The sequence below is a fragment of the Ranitomeya variabilis genome, chromosome 4 (assembly GCF_051348905.1).
Source record: "Ranitomeya variabilis isolate aRanVar5 chromosome 4, aRanVar5.hap1, whole genome shotgun sequence".
Lineage (NCBI taxonomy): Eukaryota > Metazoa > Chordata > Amphibia > Anura > Dendrobatidae > Ranitomeya > Ranitomeya variabilis.
In genome coordinates, this window is record NC_135235.1 from 765,045,132 (window position 1) to 765,058,895 (window position 13,764).

At 50.2% G+C, this 13,764-nt stretch overlaps 1 protein-coding gene and 1 long non-coding RNA gene across 2 annotated transcripts in view; one reads left to right on the forward strand and one right to left on the reverse strand.

Moving 5' to 3' along the window:
- The window catches only part of LOC143766870 (uncharacterized), a 512,717-nt gene that overhangs the window by 234,736 nt on the left and 264,217 nt on the right, over window positions 1–13,764 (reverse strand). The gene's annotated exons all lie outside the window — the stretch shown is intronic.
- On the forward strand, window positions 2,431–8,460 carry LOC143766901 (uncharacterized). Its single transcript, XR_013213655.1, has 2 exons — window positions 2,431–2,553; window positions 6,612–8,460. It is a non-coding gene; the product is annotated as an uncharacterized LOC143766901 (long non-coding RNA).

A 13,764-nucleotide genomic window follows, 5' to 3' on the forward strand; every position in this document is an offset into this window, starting at 1 on the left:
GCTCGGACCTTGACTGGGTCCATCTCCACAGCAGAAGGGGAAAAAATGAACCCCAAAAAGGGAACCTTCTGTACACCAAAAAGACACTTTGAGCCCTTGACAAACAAAGAATTTTCACGCAAAATTTTAAAGACCATCCTGACCTGCTCCACATGCGAGTCCCAATTATCAGAAAAAAACAGAATATCATCCAGATAAACGATCAGAAATTTATCCAGATAGTTCCGGAAAATGTCATGCATAAAGGACTGAAAAACTGAAGGTGCATTAGAGAGCCCAAAAGGCATCACCAAGTACTCAAAATGACCTTCGGGCGTATTGAATGCGGTTTTCCATTCATCCCCTTGCTTAATGCGCACAAGGTTGTACGCACCACGAAGGTCTATCTTGGTAAACAACTTGGCACCTTTAATCCGGGCAAACAAGTCAGACAACAGCGGCAAAGGATACTGAAATTTGACAGTGATCTTATTTAAAAGCCGATAGTCAATACAAGGCCTCAAAGATCCGTCCTTTTTAGCCACAAAAAAGAATCCCGCACCAAGAGGGGAAGAAGACGGACGGATGTGTCCTTTCTCCAGAGACTCCTTGATATATGAACGCATAGCGGTATGTTCAGGTATCGACAGATTAAACAGTCTTCCCTTAAGAAATTTACTGCCTGGAATCAAATCTATAGCACAGTCACAGTCCCTATGAGGAGGCAATGCACTGGACCTGGACTCGCTAAAGACATCCTGATAATCAGACAAGTACTCCGGAACTTCCGAAGGCGTAGAAGAAGCAATAGACACAGGCAGGGAATCCTCATGAATACCACGACAGCCCCAACTAGACACTGACATAGCCTTCCAGTCAAGGACTGGATTATGGGTCTGTAACCATGGCAGCCCCAAAACAACCAAATCATGCATTTTATGTAGAACGAGAAAACGTATCACCTCGCGGTGTTCAGGAGTCATGCACATGGTAACCTGTGTCCAATACTGCGGTTTATTTGCTGCCAATGGTGTAGCATCAATACCCCTAAGAGGGATAGGATTTTCTAATGGTTCAAGAATAAAACCACAGCGCTTAGCAAATGAGAGATCCATGAGACTCAGGGCAGCACCTGAATCTACAAACGCCATGACAGGATAAGATGACAGTGAGCAAATCAAAGTTACAGACAGAATAAACTTAGGATGCAAATTACCAACGGTGACAGGACTAACAACCTTAGCTATACGTTTAGAGCATGCTGAGATAACATGTGTAGAATCACCACAGTAGTAGCACAAGCCATTCCGGCGTCTATGAATTTTCCGCTCATTTCTAGTCAGGATTCTATCACATTGCATTAAATCAGGTGTCTGTTCAGACAACACCATGAGGGAATTTGCGGTTTTTCTATCACATTGCACCGAATTAGGTGTCTGTTCAGACAACACCATGAGGGAATTTGCGGTTTTTCTATCACATTGCACCGAATTAGGTGTCTGTTCAGACAACAACATGAGGGAATTTGCGGTTTTGCACTCCCGCAACCGCCGGTCAATTTGAATAGCCAGGGACATGGTATCATTCAGACCTGTGGGAATGGGAAAACCCACCATAACATTCTTAATGGCCTCAGAAAGGCCATTTCTAAAATTAGCGGCCAGTGCACACTCGTTCCAATGTGTCAGCACGGACCATTTCCGAAATTTTTGGCAATACACCTCAGCCTTGTCCTGGCCCTGAGACATAGCCAGCAAGGCCTTTTCTGCCTGAATCTCAAGATTGGGTTCCTCATAAAGTAAACCGAGCGCCAGAAAAAACGCATCAATATCAGCCAATGCCGGATCTCCTGGCGCCAACGAAAAAGCCCAATCCTGAGGATCGCCCCGTAAGCCTCTCTCTTCCTACTTGCCCTTTAGCTGAAATTATTATGATGGGAAGGAGAGGGTGACCAATACCACACCCCACCGAGCCCTGTCACTTCATAGCCATCATAGCAACCGAGTGGGCTACCTTTATGGATGATACACTCCTGCCTATCCAACTATTGTATGGTAAATATCTCATAGATCCTGGGTTCATTAGTATCTGCACCAAGAATGAGGCTAAGTGAGTATTTATTAATTGTCGGTGGTCGGAGGTAGTCAGTGAGGTGGATGGTACCATATTGTGCATGTAGGGGGCAGTATTGTGGGAACATTATACTGTGTGGGGCCAAGAAAGGGGCCCTGTACTAGGAGAACACTCCGCTCCTCACTTCCTGTCCTCCATAGTTGGCTCGTATGTATCTATTACAGGAAACAGAACAACAACGTTATGGTTCTTATAAAGAGTCTCCTCCGTGCAGAAGGGGTTAATGTCCCCGGCTGCGCTCAGTACTGGGGAATCTCCACATACCTCCACCTGCAGAGCCGCACTCCACAGATATGGCTGCTCTGTGCGCACGGTAGATGCTAGAGTGTATGGGCTCCTTCCAGGTGTGACGTCATTTCCGGGGGCGTGTCCTATCGGGAGGGGGCGTGTTCTCCAAGGCGGCAAAGGACAGCAGCATGACAGCTTGTGGACGCCATGGAGGTTTGTGGTTTCAGGGTGAAAAATGCTACTTGCCGATCGCTATTCGCTATTGGGGGGAGGCCCTGTGGTGGTCGACCTACTTGTCTGTGTGGGGAGTGACCCGTGGTGGGATTTTGGGGGGCTCCGCTGCTGCTGGCTATTGTGGGGGGCCTCCGCTGCTGCTGGCTATTTTGGGGGTCTCTGCTGCTGCTGGCTATTGTGGGGGACCCCTGTGGTGAGATTTTGGGGGGCTCCGCTGCTGCTGGCTACTGTGGGGGATCCCTGCGGTGGGATTTTGGTGGGCTCCGCTGCTGCTGGCTATTGTGGGGGACCCCTGTGGTGAGATTTTGGGGGGCTCCGCTGCTGCTGGCTATTGTGGGGGACCCCTGCGGTGGGATTTTGGGGGGCTCCGCTGCTGCTCGCTATCGTGGGGGACCGCTGCGGTGTAGTTTTGGGGGGCTCCGCTGCTGCTGGCTATTGTGGGGGACCCCGGTGGTGGGGTTTTGGGGGGCTCCGCTGCTGCTGGCTATTGTGGGGGACCCCTGTGGTAGGATTTTGGGGGGCTCTGCTGCTGCTGGCTATTGTGGGGGATCCCAGCGGTGGGATTTGGGGGGGCTCCGCTGCTGCTGGCTATTGTGGGGGACCCCTGCGGTGGGATTTTGGGGGGCTCCGCTGCTGCTGGCTACTGTGGGGGATCCCTGCGGTGGGATTTTGGTGGGCTCCGCTGCTGCTGGCTATTGTGGGGGACCCCTGTGGTGGGATTTTGGTGGGCTCCGCTGCTGCTGGCTATTGTGGGGGACCCCTGCGGTGGGATTTTGGGGGGCTCCGCTGCTGCTCGCTATCGTGGGGGACCGCTGTGGTGTAGTTTTGGGGGGCTCCGCTGCTGCTGGCTATTGTGGGGGACCCCGGTGGTGGGGTTTTGGGGGGCTCCGCTGCTGCTGGCTATTGTGGGGGACCCCTGTGGTAGGATTTTGGGGGGCTCTGCTGCTGCTGGCTATTGTGGGGGATCCCAGCGGTGGGATTTGGGGGGGCTCCGCTGCTGCTGGCTATTGTGGGGGACCCCTGCGGTGGGATTTTGGGGGGCTCCGCTGCTGCTGGCTACTGTGGGGGATCCCTGCGGTGGGATTTTGGTGGGCTCCGCTGCTGCTGGCTATTGTGGGGGACCCCTGTGGTGGGATTTTGGTGGGCTCCGCTGCTGCTGGCTATTGTGGGGGACCCCTGCGGTGGGATTTTGGGGGGCTCCGCTGCTGCTCGCTATCGTGGGGGACCGCTGCGGTGTAGTTTTGGGGGGCTCCGCTGCTGCTGGCTATTGTGGGGGACCCCGGTGGTGGGGTTTTGGGGGGCTCCGCTGCTGCTGGCTATTGTGGGGGACCCCTGTGGTAGGATTTTGGGGGGCTCTGCTGCTGCTGGCTATTGTGGGGGATCCCAGCGGTGGGATTTGGGGGGGCTCCGCTGCTGCTGGCTATTGTGGGGGACCCCTGCGGTGGGATTTTGGGGGGGCTCCGCTGCTGCTGGCTATTGTGGGGGACCCCTGCGGTGGGATTTGGGGGGGCTCCGCTGCTGCTCGCTATTGTGGGGGACCGCTGCGGTGTAGTTTTGGGGGGCTCCGCTGCTGCTCGCTATTGTGGGGGACCCCTGCGGTGGGATTTTGGGGCTCCGCTGCTGCTGGCTATTGTGGGGGACCCCTGTGGTGAGATTTTGGGGGGCTCCGCTGCTGCTGGCTACTGTGGGGGATCCCTGCGGTGGGATTTTGGTGGGCTCCGCTGCTGCTGGCTATTGTGGGGGACCCCTGTGGTGGGATTTTGGTGGGCTCCGCTGCTGCTGGCTATTGTGGGGGACCCCTGCGGTGGGATTTTGGGGGGCTCCGCTGCTGCTCGCTATCGTGGGGGACCGCTGCGGTGTAGTTTTGGGGGGCTCCGCTGCTGCTGGCTATTGTGGGGGACCCCGGTGGTGGGGTTTTGGGGGGCTCCGCTGCTGCTGGCTATTGTGGGGGACCCCTGTGGTAGGATTTTGGGGGGCTCTGCTGCTGCTGGCTATTGTGGGGGATCCCAGCGGTGGGATTTGGGGGGGCTCCGCTGCTGCTGGCTATTGTGGGGGACCCCTGCGGTGGGATTTTGGGGGGCTCCGCTGCTGCTGGCTATTGTGGGGGACCCCTGTGGTAGGATTTTGGGGGGCTCTGCTGCTGTTGGCTATTGTGGGGGATCCCTGCGGTGGGGTTTTGGTGGGCTCCGCTGCTGCTCGCTATTGTGGGGGACCCCTGCAGTAGGATTTTGGGGGTCTCTGCTGCTGCTGGCTATTGTGGGGGATCCCTGCGGTGGGATTTTGGGGGGCTCCGCTGCTGCTGGCTACTGTGGGGGACCGCTGCGGTGTAGTTTTGGGGGGCTCCGCTGCTGCTGGCTATTGTGGGGGACCCCTGTGGTGGGATTTTGGTGGGCTCCGCTGCTGCTGGCTATTGTGGGGGACCCCTGCGGTGGGATTTTGGGGGGCTCCGCTGCTGCTCGCTATTGTGGGGGACCGCTGCGGTGTAGTTTTGGGGGGCTCCGCTGCTGCTGGCTATTGTGGGGGACCCCGGTGGTGGGGTTTTGGGGGGCTCCGCTGCTGCTGGCTATTGTGGGGGACCCCTGTGGTGGGGTTTTGGGGGGCTCCGCTGCTGCTGGCTATTGTGGGGGACCCCTGCGGTGGGATTTTGGGGGGCTCCGCTGCTGCTGGCTATTGTGGGGGACCGCTGCGGTGTGGTTTTGGGGGGCTCCGCTGCTGCTGGCTATTGTGGGGGACCCCTGTGGTGGGGTTTTGGGGGGCTCTGCTGCTGCCGGCTATTGTGGGGGACCCCTGTGGTAGGATTTTGGGGGGCTCTGCTGCTGCTGGCTATTGTGGGGGATCCCTGTGATGGGGTTTGGAGGTGACGTGCTGCTTACGGGGTGGACCCCTTTTAGTGGGGGCGACCTGCTGCTGGCTATTGGGGAGACCCTGGTGGTGGGGTTTGAGGGCGACATGCTTGTGGTCGGGTTTTGGGAGGGCGTGACCTGCTGTCTATTGGGGGGGACCCTTGTGGTGGATGTGGGGGGAGACCTGCTGCAAGCTATTGGGGGACCCCTGTGGTGGGATGTGGGGGTGACCTGCTTGTGGTGGGATGTGGGGAGGCGACCTGCATGTGAGGGGTGACCTGCTGCAGGCTATTTGGGGGACCCCTGTGGTCAGATTTGAGGGCGACCTGCTTGTGGGGAGGCGACCTGCTTGTCGTTGAATGTGGGGAGGCGACCTGCTTGTCGTTGAATGTGGGGAGGCGACCTGCTTGTCGTTGAATGTGGGGAGGCGACCTGCTTGTCGTTGAATGTGGGGAGGCGACCTGCTTGTCGTTGAATGTGGGGAGGCGACCTGCTTGTCGTTGAATGTGGGGGGGTCCACGTCCGATGGGGATTTGTGCTGGGTGGGGGGGGGTCCACGTGTGATGGGGGTTTGTGCGGGGTGGGGGGTCTGCATCTGGGGGTTTCTGCTGGGTGGGGGGTTCCGCGTCCGGTGGGGGTTGTACGTCCGATGGGGGTTTGTGGGGGTTGGACGTCCGATGAGAGTTTAAGCTAGGGTGGCGTTCGATTGGAGGGGGTGTCTGATGGGATTTATGGTTGGGGCAGGGGGCGTCATATTTGGATTTACGCTTGAGGGGAGGGAATGTCTGGTGGGCTTTGGATTTATCCTGTGGGGTCCGCTGGTTAATGTGAGGTGGATGTTTCTGACTGGGGGAGCGAGGTTATGCTGTGTGGCCCGCTGGTTAATGTGAGGTGGAGGTTTCTGACTGGGGGAGCGAGTTTATGCTGTGTGGCCATCTGGTTGATGTGGGGGGGGCTAATGCTTCATTGGGGTACACAAAAAAAATGAGTGTATGCTGCTTATGCTATGCAAAAAAATTTTTGAGGTATTTCCCTGTAGAGTAGGCCACACCACCAACTGCACGAAGCTAATCCTTTTTAGCTTAATGTCAGTAGGAGGCAGACATGGGTCTGGACCACCCAGCCCAGTTCTGACTTAGGTTTTGGGGGGTTTTTTTATTAACGATTTTCCTTTTTCTTTTCTTTTTTTTTCAGATACGGCTTTTGAGGGCGACAGTGGAATTGTCACTCTAATCTCCCACCTAGAATTGTCACTACCGTATCATCTGTGGTCTACGAGGCAAGGCCCTAACACATCAAGAGTGTTTGTGGTTCCCCAGAGGACGGTCCATGCCATGAATCCCCCTACCCTCCGGCCCCCCCAGAGCCAGATAGAGTAGGGAGGGAAGACTAATCCGTTATGTGCCAGCCGCCGAAAGGTCTGCGTCCAGGTTATTCCATGCCCATCTTCATCATCGGTCTGTGAAGAATGATGTGTGATCTTCAGGCAGTGAGGGGGTTACTTTTAAATAAAAAAAAAAAAAAAAAATGGACAGGACAAGTATGTCCTAGTTTGCCCCTGAGCAATATGGACGTCTCCTGGGGAAACCTTCCTATTCATGCAGCCTCCATGTTTTCCAGAGGCTCCTGTGACCCTGCTCTTAAAATATCCAGGCTTCGGTCTAGGACTTCTCTGGTGGCCGGTCCACACCGCCAGTGCCCTGAACAATCATGCACGCCAACTTTCTAGTGCGTCGTACTCTGCACCTATCAGTTTAAGAGTACTTCGCTTCTGCAACAGAGTACTAAAGTCTGCCTCCCAAGAGATCTGCTGTTCAATTTTGGTTGTCTTGGAAATGTTCTGTCCAAAAAACCGACGGGACAACTCTCCGACCCGCCAGGAAAAGACGAGACCTTCCTTTAAGCCCCCGTCTCACATAGCGAGATCGCTAGCGAGATCGCTGCTGAGTCACAAGTTTTGTGACGCAACAGCGACCTCAGTAGCGATCTCGCTATGTGTGACACATACCAGCGATCAGGCCCCTGCTGTGAGATCGCTGGTCGTGTCGGAATGGCCTGGACCATTTTTTGGTCGTTGAGGTCCCGCTGACATCGCTGAATCGGTGTGTGTGACACCGATCCAGCGATGTCTTCACTGGTAACCAGGGTAAACATCGGGTTACTAAGCGCAGGGCCGCGCTTAGTAACCCGATGTTTACCCTGGTTACCAGCGTAAATGTAAAAAAACAAACAGTACATACTCACCATCTGATGTCCGTCAGGTCCCTTGCCGTCTGCTTCCTGCTCTGACTGTGAGCGCCGGCCGTACAGTGAGAGCACAGCACAGCAGTGACGTCACCGCTGCGCTCTGCTCTCACTGTACGGCGGTGCTGCAGGGGGACTTCGGCATCATTGAAGACAGTTTCAACAATGCCGAAGTCGTTCCCCTGATCGTTGGTCGCTGGAGAGAGCGGTCTGTGTGACAGCTCCCCAGCGACCACACAACGACTTACCAACGATCACGGCCAGGTCGTATCGCTGGTCGTGATCTTTGGTAAATCGCTATGTGAGACGGGGCCTTTAGGCCAACCCCCTCCTGGCATCCATGAACCCACCAGCACTGGTCTGCTAGGCCTGGATCTAGCAGACTCTCTTCGACATGATGGGGCGTTCCCACCTTGGATGTTTCTCAGGGTCGGCTGCCGTGTCCTTCACAATTCAAGGCCGGTATTATGATCTCTGGTCTGGGACACCGAAACCTCAGACATCGGAGGCAGGCCTGGGGGGAACAGAGCCACATACCAAACCGACAGTCCAGCCCGCATGCACCAACAGCATACTACAGTTTTACAATACTTTAGAAATGCATAAAATGAAACAAGCAAAGGCATAAAGTTATTCAATGCAAAAAAATGCAGTTTTATAAAATTGGAAATGTTTCTATATCTAATGGTAAAATGATATTTATCCAGTATTTCTATAAGTAAAAGTCTGAGATTTCTGTGGGAAATGGTAATTTGTTCCTCTTAAACCAGTTCTGAATGTAAATAAAACATTGCTCTGATGAAGTCTCCACATTGTATTTTTGCCTTTCATTTCATGCGCAGGGCAGGACAAGCCCATGATGTATCTGTGTTAAGGTACCTTCACATTAAGCGACGCTGCAGCGATAGCGACAACGATGCCGATCGCTGCAGCGTCGCTGTTTGATCGCTGGAGAGCTGTCACACAGACCGCTCTCCAGCGACCAACGATGCCGAGGTCCCCGGTTAACCAGGGTAAACATCGGGTTGCTAAGCGCAGGGCCGCGCTTAGTAACCTGATGTTTACCCTGGCTACCAGCGTAAAATGTAAAAAAAACAAACAGTACATACTTACATTCGCGTCCCCCGGCGTCCGCTTCCAGCACTGACTGAGCGCCGGCCCTAACAGCAGAGCTGTGCTGTACTTTCACTTTCACTTTACGGCGCTCAGTCAGTGTGGGAAGCGGACGCCGGGGGATGCGAAGGTGAGTATGTACTGTTTGTTTTTTTGCATTTTACACTGGTAACCAGGGTAAACATCGGGTTACTAAGCGCGGCCCTGCGTAAAACAACGCTGGTATCGTTGCTTTTGGTGTCAAACACGACGATACACGCCGGTCTGACGACCAAATAAAGTTCTGAACTTTGTTCAACGACCAGCGATATCACAGCAGGATCCTGATCGCTGCTGCGTGTCAAATATCGCTAGCCAGGACGCTGCAAAGTCACGGATCGCTAGCGATATCGTTTAGTGTGAAGGTACCTTAACACATGGAAGGTGCTATAATAACAGCCGTAGGCTGGTTTCACACCAGCGTTCGGCAGGGCTGCGGACGGCAGCCTTCTTCCTCCGTTAAGGCTACTTTCACACTAACGTCGCTTGCTGTACGTCTCAATGCGTCGTTTTGGAGAAAAAACGCATCCTGCAAAGTTGCCTTCATGATGCATTTTTTCTCCATAGACTTTCATTAGCAACACATTGGGACGGATTGCCACACGTCGCACACAGAAAAGGTGAACGGATGGACTCTAAACGGATGGACTCTAAATGCCTGGTTTCCACCGTGAAGCATGGAGGAGGAGGTGTGATGGTGTGGGGGTGCTTTGCTGGTGACACTGTTGGGGATTTATTCAAAATTGAAGGCATACTGAACCAGCATGGCTACCACAGCATCTTGCAGCGACATGCTATACCATCCGGTTTGCTTTTAGTTGGACCATCGTTTATTTTTCAACAGGACAATGACCCCAAACACACCTCCAGGCTGTGTAAGGGCTATTTGACCAAGAAGGAGAGTGATGGGGTGCTATGCCAGATGACCTGGCCTCCACAGTCACCAGACCTGAACCCAATCGAGATGGTTTGGGGTGAGCTGGACCGCAGAGTGAAGGCAAAAAGGGCCAACAAGTGCTAAGCATCTCTGGGAACTCCTTTAAGATTGTTGGAAGACCATTCCCAGTGACTACCTCTTGAAGCTCATCAAGAGAATGCCAAGAGTGTGCAAAGCAGTCATCAAAGCAAAAGGTGGCTACTTTGAAAAACCTAGAATATAAGATATTTTCAGTTGCCTTACACTTTTATTAAGTATATAATTCCACATAGTTTTGATGCCTTCAGTGTGAATGTACAGTTTTCATAGTCATAAAAATACAGAAAAATCTTTAAATGAGGTGTGTCTAAACATTTGGTCTGTACTGTCTGTGTATGTATGTATGTGTGTGTATGTGTGTGTGTGTATATATATATATATATATATATATATATATATATATATATATATATATATATACACTCACTGGCCACTTTATTAGGTACACCTGTCCAACTTCTTGTTAACACTTAATTTCTAATCAGCCAATCACATGGCGGCAACTCAGTGCATTTAGGCATGTAGACATGGTCAAGACAATCTCCTGCAGTTCAAACCGAGCACCAGTATGGGGAAGAAAGGTGATTTGAGTGCCTTTGAACGTGGCATGGTTGTTGGTGCCAGAAGGGCTGGTCTGAGTATTTCAGAAACTGCTGATCTACTGGGATTTTCACGCACAACCATCTCTAGGGTTTACAGAGAATGGTCCGAAAAAGAAAAAAAATCCAGTGAGCGGCAGTTCTGTGGGCGGAAATGCCTTGTTGATGCCAGAGGTCAGAGGAGAATGGGCAGACTGGTTCGAGCTGATAGAAAGGCAACAGTGACTCAAATTGCCACCCGTTACAACCAAGGTAGGCCTAAGAGCATCTCTGAACGCACAGTGCGTCGAACTTTGAGGCAGATGGGCTACAGCAGCAGAAGACCACACCGGGTACCACTCCTTTCAGCTAAGAACAGGAAACTGAGGCTACAATTTGCACAAGCTCATCGAAATTGGACAGTAGAAGATTGGAAAAACGTTGCTTGGTCTGATGAGTCTCGATTTCTGCTGCGACATTCGGATGGTAGGGTCAGAATTTGGCGTAAACAACATGAAATCTTTGGGATGTGGTGGAACGGGAGATTCGCATCAGGGATGTGCAGCCGACAAATCTGCGGCAACTGTGTGATGCCATCATGTCAATATGGACCAAAATCTCTGAGGAATGCTTCCAGCACCTTGTTGAATCTATGTCACGAAGAATTGAGGCAGTTCTGAAGGCAAAAGGGGGTCCAACCCGTTACTAGCATGGTGTACCTAATAAAGTGGCCAGTGAGTGTATACCTGACAGGAGCCCATACATTCTGATGTCATCAGTAATATATACCTGACAGGAGCCCACACATTCTGATATCATCAGTAATATATACCTCACAGAGGCCCATACATTCTGATATTATCACTAATATACACCTGACAGGAGCCTACACATTCTGATACCGTCAATGATATATATACCTGATAGGAGCCCATACATTCTGATATCATCGCTTATATATACCTGACAGGAGCCCGTACAGTCTACAGTATATCTACAGTAATATATACCTGACAGGAGCCCGTACAGTCTATATCTACAATAATATATACCTGACAGGAGCCTGTACAGTCTGTATCTACAATAATATATACCTGACAGGAGCCTGTACAGTCTATATCTACAATAATATATACCTGAAAGGAGTCTGTACAGTCTATATCTACAATAATATATACCAGGAAGGAGCCCATACACTCTAGCATCTTCAGTAATGAGCCGGCTAGAGTGTATGGACTGCAGTCAGGGAACCAGGAAGGAGCCCATACACTCTATATCTACAATAATATATACCTGACAGGAGCCCGTACACTCTATATCTACAATAATATATACCTGACAGGAGCCCGTACAGTCTGTATCTACAATAATATATACCTGACAGGAGCCTGTACAGTCTGTATCTACAATAATATATATCTGACAGGAGTAGGTACAGTCTATATCTACAATAATATATATCTGACAGAAGCCCGTAGTCTGTATCTACAATAATATATACCTGACAGGAGCCCGTACAGTCTATATCTACAATAATATATACCTGACAGGAGCCCGTACAGTCTGTATCTACAATAATATATACCTGACAGGAGCCCGTACAGTCTATATCTACAATAATATATACCTGACAGGAGTCCGTACAGTCTATATCTACAATAATATATACCTGACAGGAGCCCGTACAGTCTATATCTACAATAATATATACCTGACAGGAGCCCGTACAGTCTGTATCTACAATAATATATACCTGACAGGAGCCCGTACAGTCTATATCTACAATAATATATACCTGACAGGAGCCCGTACAGTCTATATCTACAATAATATATACCTGACAGGAGCCTGTACAGTCTATATCTACAATAATATATACCTGACAGGAGCCCGTACAGTCTATATCTACAATAATATATACCTGACAGGAGCCCGTACAGTCTATATCTACAATAATATATACCTGACAGGGGCCCGTACAGTCTATATCTACAATAATATATACCTGACAGGAGCCCGTACAGTCTATATCTACAATAATATATACCTGACAGGAGCCCGTACAGTCTGTATCTACAATAATATATACCTGACAGGAGCCCGTACAGTATATATCTACAATAATATATACCTGACAGGAGCCCGTACAGTCTGTATCTACAATAATATATACATGACAGGAGCCCGTACAGTCTATATCTACAATAATATATACCTGACAGGAGCCCGTACCGTCTATATCTACAATAATATATACCTGACAGGAGCCCGTACAGTCTATATCTACAATAATATATACCTGACAGGAGCCCGTACAGTCTATATCTACAATAATATATACCTGACAGGAGCCCGTACAGTCTATATCCACAATAATATATACCTGACAGGAGCCTGTACAGTCTATATCTACAATAATATATACCTGACAGGAGCCCGTACAGTCTATATCTACAATAATATATACCTGACAGGAGCCCGTACAGTCTATATCTACAATAATATATACCTGACAGGAGCCCGTACAGTCTATATCTACAATAATATATACCTGACAGGAGCCCGTACAGTCTATATCTACAATAATATATACCTGACAGGAGCCCGTACAGTCTATATCTACAATAATATATACCTGACAGGAGTCTGTACAGTCTATATCTACAATAATATATACCAGACAGGAGTCCGTACAGTCTATATCTACAATAATATATACCTGACAGGAGCCCGTACAGTCTGTATCTACAATTATATATACCTGACAGGAGTCCGTACAGTCTGTATCTACAATAATATATACCTGACAGGGGCCCGTACAGTCTGTATCTACAATAATATATACCTGACAGGGGCCCGTACAGTCTATATCTACAATAATATATATCTGACTGGAGCCCATACAGTCTGTATCTACAATAATATATACCTGACAGGAGCCCGTACAGTCTATATCTACAATAATATATACCTGACAGGAGCCCGTACCGTCTATATCTACAATAATATATACCTGACAGGAGCCCGTACAGTCTGTATCTACAATAATATATACCTGACAGGAGCCCGTACAGTCTATATCTACAATAATATATACCTGACAGGGGCCCATACAGTCTGTATCTACAATAATATATACCTGACAGGAGCCCGTACAGTCTATATCTACAATAATATATACCTGACAGGAGTCTGTACAGTCTATATCTACAATAATATATACCTGACAGGAGCCTGTACAGTCTATATCTACAATAATATATACCTGACAGGAGCCCGTACAGTCTATATCTACAATAATATATACCTGACAGGAGCCCGTACAGTCTATATCTACAATAATATATACCTGACAGGAGCCCGTACCGTCTATATCTACAATAATATATACCTGACA